This window comes from Silene latifolia, chromosome 11, assembly GCF_048544455.1.
Source record: "Silene latifolia isolate original U9 population chromosome 11, ASM4854445v1, whole genome shotgun sequence".
Taxonomy (NCBI): Eukaryota; Viridiplantae; Streptophyta; class Magnoliopsida; order Caryophyllales; family Caryophyllaceae; genus Silene; species Silene latifolia.
The window spans coordinates 57884570-57899864 of record NC_133536.1 but is presented as its reverse complement, the minus strand read 5'-3'; positions in this window follow the sequence as shown (position 1 = coordinate 57899864).

The window sequence follows — 15295 nt, the reverse complement described above, 5'->3', positions numbered from 1 at the left end:
AACCGGACAAAAGGAGAACCCCGACGGTCTACCTATCTCATCACGAAAACAAAGATAAGTGGAGTCCCGACCAAAGAAATTGATGGCCAACAAAGATCCAGTCTACTATGTAAGTAAAAGTCTTCTAGATGCAGAAACCAGGTATGGCCTACTTGAAAAATATGTACTTGCTTTAGTAATGTCCGGCACTAAACTTCGACCTTATTTTGAAAGTCACCCAATCATTGTAAGAACCAACTTGCCTATCAAATCTGTCTCGAGAAAGCCCGAGTTGTCGGCGGAATGGCAAAATGGTCAAGACAGATCAGACCTATGATATAACCTTTGAACCCGGGACAGAATTAAATCTCGGGCACTAGCAGACTTCGTGGGCAAATTCATCCTACCCTAGAACCAGACCTCATAAAAGAGGTCAATCTTCTTGACACCCAAAAAACAGACCAGAATGGACTCTCCATGTAGATGGGGCAACAAATATGAAAGGCACTGGCCTAGGATTAGTCTTAAAATCACCACAGGGAGACCTGATTGCACAGGCTATTAGTTGTGAGTTCAAAGCCACAAATAATGAGGCAATATGAAGCCCGATTCTTTGGATTAAAGGTATGTATAGAACTCGGTGTAGCAAACCTCAAGGTAAAATCGACTCTCTCTTGATTTCCAATCAAGTTAAAGGAGTATATCTTTAAAAGATTCAAAGATGATACTCTATTTGGAATATGTCAAAAACCTTTGCAAAAAATTCAAAACCTTTGACATTGACCAAATACCAAGGGACTTAAATACCCAGGCGGATGCCCTAGCCACTGGGATCAAATTTCACCTGCTTTGTGTTTGACAAAATACCCATCGTCCACTGCTGAACCAACCATAGAAAGGCTCGAACAAATTTGCCCTATCCAGGAAGATACAAATTCCTGGACTAAACCTTACTATGATTGGTTCCTACAGGGGATACTCCCTATAAATAAAAACGAAGCAAGGGCCCTGAAAATCAAAGCATCCACCTATACCATTATAAATAACACCTTGTTTAAAAAGTCTCAGTGGACCTTACTTACGTTGCCGGAACCAAATGAAGCCAGCCAAGTCATAGAAGACATACATAATGGATACTGCGGAAATCATAAAGGTGGAAGGAGCCTGGCAAGCAAAATTCTCAGGACAGGCTACTTCTGGCCAACCCTGAGAGCTGACTGCATAGCATACAGCTCAAAATGTGAAGCCTGTCAAATCTATTCCCCTTATATCCATCAACCATCAGAACTACTACATTCCATCTCGGCCCCCTGGCCATTCATGAAATGGGGCATGGACATAGTAGGGAAGCTACCTCAGGCGCCTGGACAAAAAGTCTTCATGCTAGCAATGACTGACTACTTTTCCAAATGGATAGAGGCAGACTCTTACAGACAAGTCAAAGAAAAAGATGTCATATCATTTATCAAGAGGAATATCATATGTAGATATGGAATACCTTCAGAAATAGTCTGTGATAATGGGAGACAATTTGTGGGAAAGAGAACAGCTAATTTCTGTGCACAATGGAATATCAATTTAGTCACATCTACACCAGGCTACCCTAAAGCCAACGGCCAAGCAGAATCAAGCAACAAAATAGTAATCGGTTGCACGAAGAAAAGTCGAAAAGAAGAAAAGGAAGATGGGCGGAAGAGCTTCCCTAGTCCTATGGGGTGACAGACCACACCCAAAATGACCACAAAGGCCAAACACCATATTCCCTGGTCTATGGTCTGCGAAGCGATAATACCAATACAGAAAATTCATGTGCCAACTACCGTATAAACTGAACACAATAGAAGAGAACAGGCCCCTATTGCAAGATAACCTACTCTTAACAGAAGAACTGAGAGATGCAGCCAAAGTCAGGTTAGCCGCCTACCAACAGACAGTAGCCAGGAGTTATAACAAAAATGTCAACATCAGAGTATTCAAAGAAGGAGACCTGGTATTAAGGAAAGTTTTCCCCAACACCAGAGAAAAGAACGCAGGCAAACTAGCCCCTACATGGGAAGGCCCGTACTTAATTGATTCAATAGTGGGACAGGGAGCTTACAGGCTACAAACTTTGGAAGGAGAAATGATCCCTAGATCTTGGAACATTTCCCACTTAAAACTATTTCATATCTGAGAAGCAGGTAAAACTACCCACCCTATATACATGTGCTAAGTTTCATACCTGCTATGTGCTAAGTTCCCACCTAAAACTATTTCATACCTGCTATGTGCTAAGTTACTTGCCTGTTATTCTTAATTTCACCTAAAACTCTATTTCAAATCCTGAAAACTTGTTTTACGCCTTCTTTTCACTTATTATGTTATACTTTAGGCTTAAACAAATGTTCAGGATTGAGGGCCACTCCACCCAACCCGAACAAAGATTTCTAAAAATGCTCTAATTTGGCACCTGCCTGCCTGACCCGAAAATTAAACTGAGCTCAGTACATAAAAAGACAAGTACAAAGGTGGAATAGACCATAGTACTTGTCAAAGAAGCCCTCCTGACAGGCTGAGGGCCATAAGCCCTCCTGACCGGCAACCACCCTCATTCTTAAAAGCCCTCCTGACAGGCAGATAAAGCCACCATTTCCCATAAACACAGGAATGAGGGCCATAAGCCCTCCCGACAGGCATTACTCTAACAAAAATATCACATGAATGTACAGTACAAATTCCATCAAAAACAAAGAAGAAAATCAAGGAAAGGATATATATATTAAAACCTACCCAGAAGACACCCTCCCAGGCAGGGGGAAGAACACACCGTTTATCCGGCAAAGCCAACAAAACCAAAACAAATCCTAAATTATTTGTTCAGGGAACATCCCCCCTGAATAGGCCAAAACAACACAAAATCCCACAAACAGAAAAAATCAAACTAGCCCACCTTGGACACAAAGTGGCGAACCAATCCCCTCATCGCCCTCCTCTTCTTCATCTCCATCCCCTTCAACATCACTATTTTTCCCTTTGGATGGAGGAGAGTCCACCTCCTCGTCGATGCAACTTACAAAGCTCGGGATAAGTGGTATTGAGATCGACCAATTCCCGATCGGGATTCCAAAAGGCCTGACTTCGAGGCTCTTTCATGGCATCCACACGACCCTTGCCAAAGAAATACAATGCAAAGATCTTTATACCTGGCCCGAACCTCATCCCTCTCTACACCAATTCTTCATTTACCTTTAATCGCTCTGCATAGCCTTTGTTTTTCACCTTCAATTCTTCCCGGGCAATATCAAACTTAGCCGAAGAGCTTTCAAGGCATCCTGAGCAGATTTCACCTTAGCGAGACTCCACCAAAGAACCGAGCTTTTCCCCTCATTATCCTCCTTCAATGAATGATTCTCACCTTGGACACCTCCAAATCGACTTTAAACTTGTCAAGATCTTTCTTCAAGATTTGTACCTCCCAATCCAAGGTATTGTTTAGACCATGGATGATTCCGTTGACAGCACTCCTCAAAGACATCATTAACATTCTAAAACAAAAGAAAATGCCCATCTAAGCCAAAAAAAAAAAAAAAAAAACACACACAAAAACCCACAACAAACAAAGACAAAAAATATATACCTCCTGAAGCATGGTAACCAAGTTGGCAGCATAATCCCGGAACGATACATAGCGGCCAAAGCACGAGCGAAGCTTCCTCCGCCTGTACTTGAAATAAGGATCATCAACCACAAAAGCCTGAGCCTGAATTTGATCCTTAGCAAACTGGACCTCATCCATACGAGCCCCGACTCCCCTGACCTCATGAACTCCTCCCAAAGACTCATCCACTCTCTTCCTCTTCTCGGACGATCACTTTCACCCACAATCTTTTCAGCGACACCAACCGAGCCCCCGCACGATTCCCCGAATTTGAACAAAGACTATCACTCCTCGTTGCCTCACCGCTCTTTGATTTCTCCCCGTAATTTGAGAAACCCCGCCTTCACCAAAGACAGACCAAAACTAGCAATTCTGGCGAGAAGCCCTGGTAGCTGCACGACGAGTTTCTAAATCAAAGAATATAAGCATGAATCCAATACAGGAAACAGAATGACAAAACAAGCAAAAGAACTTACTCCCTGACGAAGATGCCCCTGGAATCTTAGTGCTCTTCACAGGCTTATAAGTGCTCAACTTAGCCTTCTTAAAACGAGGCATAGCAGCTTGCCCCAGACAGGCAGGCCAAGCCCTCTCCTCTTCAGGCAACGCCACAAATGCTGCTATCCGGTCAGCCGACCCCTCAAAGATCGTGGATCATTCACCCAGTCATTTACTAAAAGAAAGCACGGGCAAAGTAAGTAAACTCTCCAAAAAATATTATTACCAAACCAAAAATAATGCAGAAAGAAAGATTACCTCCTTCAACAATTTGGGGGTAATTAAGATAGTCCAGTCGGGGGCAATTGAGTCGACCTTGATAAACATATAAGTTTGAGCCCACCTTTATCATCCCCCGAATCAAAATTGGTGATCGGGTGAGCCATCTTTGACCCGACTCGAAAATTAAACCTCCCAAAGAGAATGACTCTTCAGGTGATAGACATTCTTAAAATCATCCAGGGTAATAACCAACTTATGCTTAGAACATAAATGCTCAATAGAATGGACAATCTTCCAAACCATTGGCATGAGTTGAAACGGAGGAACCCTAATAGCCCTAATCACCTCGGCCATAAAAGGAGAAAGGGGAAGTTGACCACCACCCCGAAAGCCCACTCAAAAATACAAACCAACCCGGCTACTCCAATTAGCCCCGATAGGACCATTCTCGGAATCCAAACTTCACCCCATGAGGAATGAGACCCCGCCTTTTATATAATGCTCAAAAGCGAGTTTCAGTTGATTAGCCTCATGGAAAGAGACTCGCCAAAGCCTTATTAGGAGAATACTCAACCCCCTTATAAGACATAGACAGAATCTCTGGAGGAGGAACAACCTCCACCACATCATCCTCGGGGATGACATCGGGGACCCCCTCAACCTCGGCGAAACCATCTCAACTTCAACAGAACTTTTTCGACCTCGGCAGGAGCTTTTGAAGCTGCTGTCTTTCTCCTGCCACCAGCCATATATTATTTTTCTGGGAAATGAATTTTTTACAAAGGGAAAATTTTTTAGAAAGAGAAAGAAGAAAGTTAGAGATTGGAATGTGAAGACATACACGGAATAAGCAGGATATTTATAGCCGCAAAACTATAACGGCTAGGAAATCAAGTGGTTAAGATCAATCATGACTCTCCTAGGGTTTTGTGAACCTACCCTATTTATGGCAAGTAACCGTTACAAGAAGTTGAATCAAACACAAATTCTGAATCCGATAGAAAGTCCCTGCACAATTCACTTGCCTGGCCCAAATTTTTATCTCCTCATTCCTGGCCAGACCCAATAAAGGAATAAGCAGATAAGGGGCAATTGTTAGGCCCTAAATTATCCTGTCTGACCTGAATAGGCCAGACAACAGCCAAGGACAATTCCCAGGCCAAAGATAACTAAAATCAGGCATTACTTCAACACGGATAGGCACCAAGCAGGAATTGATAAAAGACAGGCGAAAGACAACCAGCAGCCTGAAAAGGAAAAGCACCAGGCTACTTAGGCTACAAACAGGCAGTTTATGTATATTTCCTACAAAAAAGGAAGACCAATTCAAGAAGCCAAAAGATATAAGAAGCAGTCAAAGCAACGGCTAGTCTAAAGGCAACCACCTCCGAGTAAATAGGGCACATCCCCTATTTACCAGGAAAACCTAAACGGCACAAAAACATTTGGAAATAACCACCTATAAATAGAAAGGAGGAGAAGACAAGAAGCATTATCTGAGAGACCATCACTTTTACTCATATTCTTTGTATTCTTAAGCTATATATTCGCCTGTCACGCCTGATATAACAATACTCTGTCAGGCTACCTAAAATCATAGTAACAATCACTCCTGGCTTGGTGCCCGTGGTTTTTTCCCTTATTCCCAGGGTTTTTCCACGTATAAATCCTTGTGTCATTATTTATTAATTTGTTTTACATTTAATTATACCAATCAGGCGAGTTATTCGAGTTAGATCACCCTACACATAAATCCCTGGCAGGACGCTCTAGATCAACAAAAATCCTGCTAAAACAGAAATGGTGATCATGTAAGGTATACACGTTTATACAAGCATTATAACAGGATGCTGAGTGCATTTAAAAGGGTTTTGGTTTAAAGGGTGGGTTGCCATACCGAACCATCAAACCCGAAGTCTGTGGAGAGGCTCGTGCCAAACAAGAGTAAGGCCGATTCCTAGTCCATTTCCTCAAGTAGTGAAGGCCCTTGATACAAACACGAGTAAGCATCATGGTATGGATGACGTCAATCGCTATCCATCCTTAGACCCAAATAAGAATTAGGACCGTTTAGACGGGACGATTGGTTGAATGGGTTGGGTTGGGCCTAGGAAGGCCGAATAAAACGGTCTAGGAAGACCGAGTTATGAAAACCGACAATTGTCTTGTACAAACTATTCCCTAACCTTGTTCAAGTTTCACCCTTTTGGCTACACGTAAGTGTATTATCCCCAGCGGAGTCGCCAAACTGTGGACAGCGGGGGCCACGGGGGCTCTTGGGAAACAAGCGTTTGCATTTTGTATGGAGTCGCCACCAATTTTTATGGGAAATTGGAACCGTTCGAGTACCTCGTGTCATGTCAAGACACAAAGTAAAGACATGAACACTAAGCAATCGTTATCCTTAGCATTCTATGTCTAGAATGACTCTCGTGGATGCCAATGAACACGGGTGTTCACAGATATCTGGAGTAAGGGGTGAGGGTACGTATTAGGAAGCTCTTTTGATCGAACACCTAATCCCGCCCGCCTCGATAGCGGCCTCTACTAATGATTAGGGAAGTTATTCGTACTCGATATATCGTCGGCTATATGCATGCAATGCAACATCCAAGTTTTAATCCTAACATGTGAAAATTAGGCTAAGTCGGTTGACACGTAATTAGCATACAATTGGGTCGAAGTAGGAATTTAATGCTCATTTACATGGGAAAACATACAAGCAATAAAAGAAATACAATAATTATAAATTACAATAATGAAAATCACAATAATTACAACGGAATAGGTGATTTATGTCGAAAATACCTTTAAAACGGATAATTTGATAAAAAAAGAAAAGAATTAACGAACAAAACAGAAGGTGATATTACGAATAATAGTTAATTAATACGTAAACTAATTAAACTACGTCAAAGCAGAAACGGAGTTCAGGGACGAACTCGGCCAGAACAAAGCAAGCGGCAGAGTGCGTCCTTTGAATAGGCGCAGACGCCGCGTCTGCCCTTGGCTCGGTCCCGGGCCGTGAAGCCGTAATTGCAAGCCGTTAATGTCAATTGGTGAATTTAACGATTGATTGATGATATTTACTCGGATGAAAGTGATTAACATGTTATTTAACATATGAATGAGTCATGAAAACAGTAAAACATGGATGAGACGGATGCAAACGGATTATTTACATGATGGAATAATGACAGAAGTGAAGAATATTAATGAGTCAAACAAATTAATTCAATTAACTAAGTTAGATACGATGGATTGACGACGAATATGCGACGAACATGTGAAATAACAGATGAAAGCTATATCAAAGACGAATTCCAGAAACCCAATATTGATGAATTGAATCTCTACAACCCGGAATTGAATTCAATGGCGAAAACCCGCAAATATTGGATTATTTGGGATTTAAGTCGGATTTAAAACATATTAATGATGAATAATAAATATACATGTGAATTATGCTATCATGATGAAGAATCAACAAACAAACGAAATAAATAAAAGAACTTTGACGAACAACAGAGGACGAACGAAGAAGAAAGGAAGCAGGAATTGCGGCAGCCTCACGAAGAGGCGCAGCAGAATCGTTTTCTCCTTCAAGAGGCGCAGCAGCGATTCTTTGCGTCCTTTCTCAACGGTTATTCATCGGAAATCCGTAAAAAGAGGTTTTAAACATGGTTTTAGAAATCGGTTTTAATGGTATTTTCGACATAAACCTTACAATTGATGATGATACAATAATTAAAATACAATAAATAAAAGAGAGATTACACCCTCAGACTTACATGTTGACGAAACGAGAAGGACTAAGATATCGATTAGTGATGCTCGACGCGAATGCAAAGAAAGTGTCCTCGTAAGAGGAAAACGATTAGATTAATTAAGTTGATTATTGGTGTAGTTGGTCAAATTGGTCGGTCATGCAACGGGGAGGCTGGTACTCAGAAGGATCCGAGCTTACGTGGTCGAATGTTCAAGCACGTAGACGCCAAAAGTAAGAACAAAGTCTAGAATGCAAAGGGAGAAGAGAAGGGCGGACACTCGCGTGAGAAATATGAGGAGCGAAGGCTCCTATTTATACTAATCACGTGAAGGAATTAGGGTTTCGGAGACTCTTTGGAAGTGAATCTCGGAAAGATATGAAAAAGATACGAGAAACACGCAGAAAAGGTCCTGGGAAGAGGCGCAGCAGACACTGCGTCTCTTGGAAGAGGCGCAGCACCTGCTGCGTCTGTTCCCAAGGGGTTTCCTCCTGCAGAAGAAAGATCTCCGTGTTTGAGTTATGGTAGGACGGAAATAAATCGGTTTTCCTTAATATCTTATGTGAATATTACGGGAAATTGCTTACTAAAAGATAAAATTTATGAAACATGGAATAGAAATATCCGGAACATTCCAGAACATTCTGACTCGGGTTTTAACGGTTATCAGAAAATGGAGACGGTTTTAGGCCTGGACTCCGAATGTACTCTAATTACTGTCAAAACGACCGTATCGGGACGTAGATGACAATTAAGAGGTAGACATTAATATTTGAGCAATCACTTGACGATAATCTTACGAATTGTCACAAATCGTTCCGCGTATCAAACATGCGGCCCAATCATCACCGGGTGGTTTGCGGGAGGTGCAGAAATGAGGTATCTACACAACCCTATAAAATTGCCTTGGTCTCCCACTGCGGAATACACCGTCTGTAGAGACCGTCTGCACACTCCTTAAATAAATAAGGATCATCCCAGAAATACTGCTTAGCGTTATAGAGAAAACGCTTCTTCTGCTGATAAGAAAGGTCGGGTGGCAGTGTAATACCTCATACTTTTGGGAATAAATAATTAGTTTAATAAACTTTATGGTACTGATTGGTAGTTAATGTAGCGGTGATACGAAAGGACGATAAGTGTATTGACAATAAGTGGATTATACATCCGATGTACTACCACAAGTTTTATACTTTCTGAGCATTATAATAAAGTTTTTGAGCTTTGTTTTAAAAATTATGAGTTTTACTATAATGTTTTTGAGTTCATTCACTAAAATATTAAGCTCAAAAAAATTACAATAAAACTCAAAAACATTATATACAAACTTACTTAAATTTGAGTTTTGACGGAAAAAAATTAAAATCTAACTTATAAACTTTAATAAACTCAGAAAAAATACACATATCCTCAAAAACAAATAAAGTTTGAGGTAATAAGCTCAGAAAAAATAAAAAAATGCTCAAAAATAAGTAAAATCTGAGGTAATACATCCGATGTATGTTCCTTTTTCTCGTGTATTGATAAGGTGAAGCATAATGATAATAGTTATATAGTTATATTATACTTACATAATCAATATTATTATAATATTAAATTACTATTACAATATTAAATTATTAAATAACCTAATACTACTACTCGTATATAAAATAGAATAAGCTAAGTTACCCAGATTAATAAGGAATACCTCGTGTTTGCCCTAACCAAGTCTTCGGTCGCCCTTCTCCCTCTTAAAGCACGTTGTGCCAACCCTTATTCAGTTATTCACACACTGTTCATCTTAGCGATAATCCGATTTCAACTTTCGTCAACTGTAGCCATCAAGTTCCATCTCTTATGTATTTCATGAAGGTATCACACTTTCTCTTCGGTTTTTATCTAGTTTTAATAACTAGTACTTTAATGAATTTTTTTCTTAAATGGGGTTATTATCCAAAGTAATTACAAAAATGGGGTTCATTTCAAAGTATTTACAAGAAATGGGTCCACGTCATTAATCTTTATTTTTTTTACATAAATTGAACTTCTCGCTGCCTCACACAGCGAGTAGTCATTAGTTTGCCATTTATATAATTCCCTCGACACTCTAGCTTCGACGTCTCCGTTCTCCTTGCTCCGACCACCAAACAGCAAACTACCACCACCATTATATTCTTCTTACTTTGCTTAACCTGTACAAATATTGTTTTTCGGTTATTAGCTTTTTAGTTAGGACAGAAAATGGCCCGCAATATGGCCGCTCACAAACTTGCTTTTACGATTTCGGTGCACATACGTTCAACGAAACTACCACCACAACTCTCTTCTTCCTGTTCTTCAATTGCAGCGTGAGTAATTTACTTATTCATTGACTCATGGTTCACATACTTTAAATTAAGGGGCAAGTGTCGAAACCTCTGTATATGATATCTGAAATACTCATCGTCAATCAAACATTGAACCGAGAAGCAAAATCTATGTACTGAAATTTATGAAGGTTGACTGTAATTGTAGTATTGTACAAGCATTCGTTATGATGGATTGTTAAGTAGAATAGGATGCTTCTTAGAAAACCAATCTTCAAAATTTGAACCCAATAGATTAGGTGAAAATGAAAATTGGCTGCTTAGAAAACCCGAAATCGTAAAAGCAAGTTTGTGAGCGGTGATATTGCGGGCCATTTTCTGTCCTAACTACAAGGCTAATAACTCAAAAAAATATTTGTATATGATGAGCAAAGTAAAAAGAAGATAATAGTGGTAGTAGTTCGTTGATTGGTGGTCGGAGCAAGGAGAACGGAAACGCCGAATTTAGAGTGTCGACGGACTTTTTAAATAGCAAACTGATGACTACTCGCTGTGTGAGGCAGCGAGAAGTTTAATTTTATGAAAAAAAATAAAGATTAATGACGTGGACCCATTTCTTGTAAATACTTTGAAATGAACCCTATTTTTGTAATTATTTTCAGTTTGAACCCCATTTAAGAAAAAAATTCTACTTTAATACCGTAATGTACGATATGGACAATTAATAAAAAGTCTAAACATTCTTCGAACATCGTTTAACATGGGTTAAAGATGCTGCACAGCACAGTAGTTTGGCTTCGTTTTTATATCGGTTTGAGAGAGGAGTCTTGTCCTGGTATTGGGTTCTTGTTAGGGTTCGTAATTAATGGTAATTTGACAGCGTTTTTGAGTCGGTTTGTAGTTGAAAAGAGGGATGGACAGTAGCGTTATCAAGTACGCTATTTTGAGTAGTTTCCGGCATAGATTCGCCAGCGTCGTGCGCTTCATATTAGTCGAGTTGTAGTGTAAAATTCGTACCACAGGTTGTTTTCTTAACGAGTAGCATATCGGTGGTGGTCTCGGGTTGTTTCGTTGTCGTCGTTGCGATACCTAGTGTTTCCTGTTTGGAAACAGTAGTTACTCGATGTTGGCGCCGTGTTTGGTGGTGTGGTTGAGTTGTTGTCGTGCAACGGTGCGCGACAGGGTGGTGCAGGCCATGATGCTTTTGACATTCCGGTGGTTTAGGCGTGGGATAGTCGGGCTAGGCGAGTGGATTTGAGTTGTGTTTAGGCAGTTGTTCAGTGCGCGTTGGGTTGAGTTGCAGTCCGCGAGTTCAGGGGCTTTATTATATTTGTCATGTTAGGTATGAATTAATTAGAATGGTCTGATGGTTATGCGGTCTTACATGGGGTAATCAATTGGTAATGATAATTTTGTTTGATTTATTTTATAGTGTATTAAAGGGTTATAAAAGGACGTAGTGCGTTTTGAATACGTAAAGACTAATGGAATCAGTATTTTATGAGTAAGCTTGTTAAACGAAACGTATTTGATTTCTTGTATGATATATAATGTAGACCAGAATTATTTTGGAAAGAGTATAATAGTTAGGAGCTTACGTTTATACGTTTGGAGCGGTTGCCTTCCTAGTACCAAATTCGTAGAAGATCGCTTTTAGTTGTGCTTTGTGAAAGATTGATTTGCATCCGTCTCAGGTAGGGATTATCCTACTCAACTTATATTTATGTGATTGTAAATTGTTTATATATATGTGGTTGACTTATATATTGAGATTGTGATTACGAATGTGGAATTGAGAAGATGGAGTTGGGTTGTTTATGGGTATTGGTGATTATTGTATTTTGATTGAAGGGACCGAACAGCTAGTCCTTGTGAATTATTTGTTGAAGGGACCGATATACCGCTAGTCCTTGGTTACTATTTGAAGGGACCGATATACCGTTAGTCCTTGGTTATTATTTGAAGGGACCGGTCTGAGCAACCGCTAGTCCTTGTGGCATCAGTTGATCACTGGCCGCCCCTCAGAATCTCTTTTCTAGTAGGCTCACTACTAGGGAGATGTGCACATTCGGAGCTGAGGAAGCGTTAAGACGGAGTTTGGAGGAGTGGATGTGATTGGAGTATGTTGTGGACGGACAAATGTTATGGGTGATACCGTAACCTGTGATTTTTATAACTGAGCTGGATTTATTATTATTATTGTGTTAACACTGTTGTCTTTATTTATGCCGTTAATTATGTTGTTTGCTTAGTCCCTACTCAACCTCGTGGTTGACTGTGTATTCGTGAACACCTGTGATGAACCATAATGGGGAGCAGATTTGATAGGTACTTAAGATTAGCTGACTTGGGAGCATTGGGACGTGAGCTAGACTTGGACCATAGTTGCTGTCTAGATCACTTAGTTGACTTACACAACTCTATTTATGTAATTTCCGCTGCGTAGTAAATTTTAATGTTAAGGTTTAAATTTAATCGGTTGGCAATGTAATAAAACCATTATTTCAGTTAAAGTTATTAAAGTACTTTGGTTTGTTTTAATTTGTATCATTTACCTCGGGCAACCGAGATGATAACAGTCCTATTTATTGGGAATGTCTTGCTAAAGGCTCCTAAATAAATGGGGTGTTACAGGCAGCTCGCAACTGACAACATAGTTAGCCAAATCTGCATACCATGGATCATGGTTAGTATTAACAAGAACATCAAATAAAGAATCATCAGGAAAAGAATCATCAATAAGTAAGGAATCTTCTCCCTCCTGCTGCGATAATCGCGATAGATGATTAGCTACTACATTCTCTGCACCCTTCTTATCTTTGATCTGTAAATCAAATTCCTGGAGAAGAAGTATCCATCTCATCAGTCGTGGTTTAGCTTCCTTCTTAGCAAGAAGGTGTCTCAACACTACATGGTCAGTAAAAATAGTGACTTCTGACCTAATTAAATACGAACGAAATTTCTCCAGTGCATAAACCACAGCTAACAGCTCCTTCTCAGTAGTGGTGTACTTCACTTGAGCTTCATCCAGAGTTCGTCTGGCATAGTAGATTGCATTCAAGTCCTTGTCTTTCCGCTGGCCTAACACCGCTCCTAGTGCATAGTCGCTAGCATCACACATAATTTCAAACGGCAACTCCCAGTTAAGGGGGCTGAATAATCGGTGCTGAAATCAAGGCTTGCTTCCACCTGTTAAAAGCAAAAAGACATTCATCAGTAAATGCAAAGGGGGCATCCTTAAGCAACAGTTGTGTAAGCGGTTAAGCAATCTTTGAAAAGTCCTTCATGAACCGGCGATAAAAGCAGGCATGACCAAGAAAACTCCTCACTCCTTTAACATTGACAGGAGAAGGCAATTGCTGAATCACTTGCACCTTTGATTTATCAACTTTGATGCCTCTATCAGATACTAAGTGCCCTAAGACAACTCCCTCGTTGACCATGAAATGGCACTTCTCCTAGTTAAGCACAAGATTAACCTTAATGCAGCGCTGCAACACTTTATCAAGGTTAGACAGACAATTAGCCAAATCACTTCCATAGACACTAAAATCGTCCATAAAGACTTCCATAATAGACTCTATATACTCGGAAAATATCCCCATCATGCACTTTTGAAAGGTGGCAGGGGCATTACACAAACCAAAAGGCATTCTGCGATAAGCAAAAACGCCCTGAGGACAAGTAAAAGTAGTCTTTTCCTGATCATCCGGATAAATAGGGATCTGAAAGAACCCTGAATATCCATCTAAATAACAGAAAAACTTATGAGAAGCTAACCTTTATATCATCTGATCGATAAAAGGAAGAGGAAAGTGATCTTTCTTTGTGGCGGCATTTAGCTGTCCCTAGTCTATGCACATCCGCCAACCAGTTACTACTCTAGTGGGTATCAATTCGTTTTTATCATTCTTAACCACAGTAGTCCCTCCTTTCTTAGGAACTACCTGAACTGGACTCACCCGTTTAGAATGACCGACAGAGTAGATAATACCTGCATCGAGCAGCTTCATTACCTCAGCCATTACAACATCCTGCATCTTCTGGTTCAGTCGGCGCTGACCCTGTCTGTAAGGCTTGTGACCTTCCTCAAGTTCAATTCTATGCATACAAATATCAGGACTAATGCCCTTAATGTCATCCAATGAATAACCCATGGCTTTCCTGTTTTTCTTAAGAACAGCTAACAAAGCGGTCAGCTGATCATCATTCAATTTAGCACTAACAATAACTGGATATTGCTCTGTATCGTCTAAAACCGCATACGTAAGATGAGAAGGAAGAGGCTTACGCTCAGGTACCTTTACCTCTATAGCGCAAAGCGTATTTATCATTTGTTCCACCCTCTCTCCCTCAGCGTCGGTGAGTTCACGCTCATCTAATGCAGCTTCAAGAAAATCCAACACATCATCATTGTTCTCTGGGGTATTTTCACACTCATCTAACAACATCAAAGCTTCTAGTGGATCCTTTATAAAGGAATCCGACCAGAATTCATAAACAGACTTGTCAACAATATCAACTGAATAACAAGTATCCTCTATCATTGGACGAGCAAGTGTACCATGTAAAGTAAAAGTGATTGCATCATCCCCCCACTGCAAGAGTCAAACGCCCTTATTTGACATCAATAATGGCCCCGGTTGTACATAAGAATGGTCTTCCTAAAATAATTGGGTTTCGGGTATCCTCAGCTATATCTAGGACGATAAAGTCCAGTGGTATAAAGAACTTGCGTACTTTAACAGGCACGTCCTCTAGGATACCTAAGGATCATCTAACAGATCTATCAGCCATCTGTAAGGTGATATTGGTCATTTTAAGGTGACCCATATTAAGTTTCTTGCAGACCGAAAAAGGCATGACACTGACACTGGCTCCTAATCATAGAGAGCCTTATCTAT